The sequence below is a fragment of the Manis pentadactyla genome, chromosome 7 (assembly GCF_030020395.1).
Source record: "Manis pentadactyla isolate mManPen7 chromosome 7, mManPen7.hap1, whole genome shotgun sequence".
In the NCBI taxonomy this organism is placed as follows: Eukaryota; Metazoa; Chordata; class Mammalia; order Pholidota; family Manidae; genus Manis; species Manis pentadactyla.
This window is the reverse complement of record NC_080025.1, coordinates 69,127,562-69,133,098: the sequence shown is the minus strand read 5'-3', so window position 1 is coordinate 69,133,098 and position 5,537 is coordinate 69,127,562. Positions and strand designations below refer to the sequence as shown.

The 5,537-nt window shown below is 35.5% G+C and overlaps 1 pseudogene; it reads left to right on the top strand.

The window, feature by feature from the left end:
- Positions 1–4,048: 4,048 nt before the first annotated feature.
- Positions 4,049–5,149, top strand: LOC118935440 (protein FAM162B-like; annotated as a pseudogene).
- The last annotated feature ends 388 nt before the right edge of the window (positions 5,150–5,537 follow it).

Here is a 5,537-nt window from a genome sequence, read left to right as displayed (position 1 = left end):
GAGACTGGCGAGAACAGACATCTTGACAAAATATTGAGTCTCCTCCTATCCTAGAACATGGAACATCTCTCCACTTTCTTAGTTTTTCTTTGATTTTGTTTAGCAGTTTTATAGAGTTCCTAATATAGGTATTATACATATTTTGCTAGATTTATACCAAGTATTTCTTTTTTTGGGTGCTAATGTAAATGGTATTGTGTTTTTAATTTCAAATTCCCCTTTTTCATTGTTGGTATATTTTGGAAACAATTGACTTAAGGTAATTAACCTTCTATTAGCCTAGTATGCTGCAAACTTACTGTAAACAGTTACTAGTTCCAGATTTATTATTGATTCTTTTAGATTTCCCACATAGACAATCATGTCATCTGTGAACACTGTTATTTTTTTTCCCAATCTATATACCTTTTATCTCATTTTCTCATTTATTGTTTTAATAAGGACTTGGCAGTATGATTTTGAAAAGGAGTGACAAAAAGCAAGATCCTTGCCTTGCATCCAATCTTAGTGGGAAAGCACTGAGTTTTTCACCATTGAAACAGCTGTAGGTTTCTTGTAGATAGTCTTTATCAAGTTAAAAAGTTTCCCTCTATTCCTAGTTTACTGAGAGTTTTTATCATAAATAGGTGTTGGATTTGTTAAAATACTTTTTTGCATCTATTAATATAAATATGTGATTTTGTTTTGCTTGTGAATTCATATAATTTTTTAATGTTGATGTAATAGATTACATTAGTTGATTTCTGAATGTTAAATCTGAAAGGGTTTGTCTCTAAAGCTTGAACATTTTCATTAAACCTTTGAGTATGCCAGACAAAGTATATCAATATAAAATTTTGAACTACATAGAACCACTATTCTACAGGAACATTTCAAAATATCTTTGTAGTGATATAAGTAATAGGACTATATAGGGTATAGTAGAAAATTCAGAACAATACCAAATAGAATTGATTATTTTGAAAGCTGCAAAAGGTACAATACTTGAAATCAATTCCAAGAGGTCTAAAGTAGTAAAGTTATGGTTATGTATTTTGGAGGCTCATGATTTGGAGTGAGGAGAAATGGAGGTGCAAGCACAGTCAATAGCATACTGTAAGTATATATTTGTGTCAAATAAAAGCAAATAATGTTTCATGGAAAATTACATTAAAATGTAAAAAGTTCAAACAATTGTGCCAAAGTATAGCTAATGTCATACCAGATTGAAATTTAGGAAGTAATTGCCCTAGGTACAGAATGAGTACAGGATATAGATAAGGAACATTGGAAAGTTGAAGGGGCAATTCTTGATTCAGTTTTCAGATGCTAGGTGTATGATTAGAAGAGTGAATCAGGGACTGATACTAATTTTATGCAACAGCTATGAGAACAATGGGTATGCGCTGGCAGTCAAAAGTGCAGAAAAGGTGAAGGTAGAGACAGAATGCATCATACCTGATAGAGGACAGCAGGTATGCTGTTTCTAGTGCTTTAGGCACTTGGGAAATTCGTTTTCACCTTTACCATGTAACGTTCTTAGAAGTTGTCACTCTCATCCTTTTTACAAAAAACTTGGACAAACTTAGAATCAATTACACTCTTGGTCCAATTAGAGTACTGAGGTTTAAGAATAAACCAAAAATCTAAAAATCTAAAGAGACAGACACATTCAGAGAAATACAGCACCCAAAATGTACTTTACCTGGGGCACAGCCATAATTGATAAAAATATTTATACAGTAATATTGAAGAATTACTATATGCTGAATATGGACAGCAGAACAAGAAACTCCTGGGCCTATAGTCTCAGGAGTACACCCACATTTTCATCCTTCCCTCTAAAAACTCCACCAGGTTCTCATGGTGACGGTCTCTTTAGAGTTGCTGGGGGTAGATGGGGATGGAATTGTCAAGACCATTGGGAAATATACCCAGAGACTTCTCCAGAAAACAAACCTACTCTTCGGGAGAAAGGACTTTGCCATGGCATAATTCTGAATTATTCCAACAAGGGGAATGTAATTCCCCACAACTCCAGTCCCCTCCACTTCTTGTCTCATCTAATGGAGAAACAAAACAAAATATATGGTAAACAGGAGTTAGGGCTTTAAGGAAATAGATGTGCAATCTGCTGCACCAGGAGGGTAACACAGAGCAAAGGAGAAAAATGTTTGTCACAGTCCTGAGACACAGACACTGGAAGACTGACACTTCAACCTAAGATTACTGAATACTCACCATCCCCCACATTCTACCACCAGGGCCCCCCTGTAACAACAGATGACAGGTAAAGAGCTACCAGACACAAACTCTGTCTGAGAACAAGTACTTAGGGAAGCCTCGGGTCAAGAGAGGAAACAAAAATAAGGGTAGCAGAAGAATTTCGACCCTATAGTACCTACAGCTATAGCAAATATTAAATACATCCCAGCTCCTAGCCAGATTAACATAAATCATCACATTAAAAGCCTATTTACCTTGGTTCCTATTACCTGAAAAATCACGTCTGGCTTTCAAGAAATAAAAACAAGACATTCCAAAAGCCAACATAAAACACAGTCTTGAGGGGAAAAAGCAATCATCAGAAGCAAACTCAAATGTGACACAGATGTTAGATTTATCAGATGGAAGTTTTAAACTAACTGTGATAAATTTATCATGGATTTTAGTGAAATGAATAGATACAATGAAAGTACATAAGGTAATGTAAGCAGAGAGACGGCAACTATGAAAGAATCAAAAGGAACTTCTGTAAGTTAAAACACAGTAATGGAAATGAAGCATACCTTTGATGGGCTCATCAGAAAATGTGACACAGCTGAGTTGAGTGAAACTGAAGAAAGGTCAATAGAAACTTTCCAAACTGAAATGCAAGGGGAAAAACATATATGCTATTTTTACATATACAGAACATCTGAGATCTGTGAGAAAATTTCAAAAGGTGTATATGTACACAATTACAATGCTGGAAGGAGAAGAGAGAACAAAGCAAAAATAATATTTGAAGAAATAAGGGCCAAGATTTTCCACAATTATAACAGATACCAAACTACAGATCCATGAACCTACTGAGAATATGAAGCAGAATAAATATATATATTAAAAAAACAACCTTCACATGTTATATTTAAAATGAAGAAACTAAGGCAAAGAGAAAATCTTTAAAGAAGCCAGAGGAATCGAACATTTTATCTATAGGGGAGTAATAGTACAAATTATATTTCCTTCTTACCAAAAACCATGCAATCAAGAATAAATACTTATAGTTTTGAGAGACTTTTACCTAGTATTCTATATTTAGAGAAATATTCTTTCAAAATTGAAATAGAAATAAAGACTTTCTTAGTCAAATCAATACTGAAGGAATTCATTTCCAGCAAAGGGCACTTTCAAGAAATGTTAAAAGAAATTTTTCAAGCAGAAGAAAAACTACATAGGTCAGAAACTTGGATCTACACAGAAAGAAAGAGTGCTGAAGAAGGAAGAAATGAAAATAAAATATTTTATTTTCCTTACTCCTAATTGTTCTGAAAAATAACTTCTAAGCAATAATAATAACATATGTGGTTTTAGCATAAGGATAAGAGAAATGAATGACAATAATGTCACAGGGGATGGGGAGAAGGAATTGAGAATACTCTTTTCATATTGATATGATTACATATCAAATGGTATGGTATTTGAAGCTGACCTTAGATTACTTTAAAATATATATGGTTAACTCTAGAGCAACTATGATAAAAATATTTTAAAGTATAACTGATACATTAAAAGGAGAGAGAAAAAAGAATCATATAAAACACTCAAAATTAGGTAAGGCAGTAAAAGGGGGAAAAGGAACAGAGAAAAATGCAATGAACCAAACCAGTTACAAACATATTGATCCAACTATATCAATAATTACTTTAAATGTGACTAAACTAAACACCAATTAAAACACCAATTAGAGATAGTCAGCTAAGGAAACAAGACCAAACCCTAATGTCTACAAGAAACAAATTGTAAATATACACACAAAGATAGGTTAAGAGCAAAAGCATTAAGAAAGGTATAACATGGGCCCGGGGTCGAAGGGGGGTCTGGACGGGTTGCCCGGCAGCTGGCGCACTGGTTCAGCCTGCAGCTGCGGGCAAGGGAACTGGGCGCAGCATGCTCGCTGCCGCCGTGGGGAGTCTCCTGCGTCCCGGCCCGGGGAGCCTCCTCCGCTGTGCCCCAGGGGCGACTCTCCGGCCCCGGGGTCTCCCCGGCTACTCCACAGGCGGGACCCCCAGGGGCTCTGGGCCCCAAGATCTGGGAAAGGTTCACAGGGTCCCCGCCGAGCACACGCCCTCGCAATTCGACAAGAATTTTGCTGTGGACTGGGCGTTTCAAAGCGATAGAAGAGATCCCGCCTCGGATCCCTCCAGAAATGATAGATGCTGCAAGAAACAAAAAAAGCTCGAGTGAAAGCTTGTTACATAATGATTGGACTCACAATTATCGCATGTTTTGCTGTGATAGCGTCAGCCAAAAGGGCTGCAGAACAACATGAATCCTTAACAAGTTGGAACCTAGCAAAGAAAGCTAAGTGGCGTGAGGAAGCTGCACTGGCTACACAGGCTAAGGCTAAGTGACATTCTGAGTGACAGAGTGTTAATCAGAATATCATCTCTATTATCAGCAACAATAAAAGATAGGTAGAGTAGACTATTTGGCAAAATATTTGCCATTATTTTATTTTGGTGGAAAGAAGCACAAAGTCTTTTTATTTTTACTTTTTAGTAAACTTCTCTTGAAGTCTAACAGACATTTAGAAAAGTAAACATAAATTTATACATCTTGATGCATTTTTATACAGTGAACACACCTGCCTAAGCACTGCCTAGATCAAGATGTAGAATGTCAACAGCACCTCAGAAGCCTCCTTCCTGCCCTGTCTCAGTCATTACCCTACACTGTGCCAGTTTTATCACCATAGATAGTTCTCTTGTTTTTGAACTTTATATAAATAGAATTACACAATATGTACTTTTGAGTGTGGATTCTGATATTCAACATTATGTTGTGAGATTGATCCACAAATTATATAGTATGAATTCATTCATATTTATTATTATAATACTCCATTGTATAAGTATGCCACAATTTATATGGATATTTGGTCCAGTTTTTAGCCATTAGAATAGTGCCAAAATGAGCACTCTGTGAATGTCATTTAAATGTTATTGAACTAAACCACTAAGGAAGGACTCTTTAAAATCTAATTTTTAACCAAAGTACTACTGCATTTGATAATTGAATAGTACCTTTGGGTATCCTTTCCATGGTTTGCAGTAACTAGGTGAAACAGACTTGAAAATTTTATAACCTAAGAACTATTAATTATTCTAAAAAGAGAAAAGTATTAAAACGACAATTATAAAAGCAACTTAAAAAGACAAAAACATTAGAAAGAGAAAAATGGATGTGTCAATGGTCTTTGAGACCTAAAACGACTTTTAAAATTATGTTATCTCCTCCTCACACATTGTTGGCATCTATAGTTTTTTAATCATAAGCACAAGTAGTTGAAATGA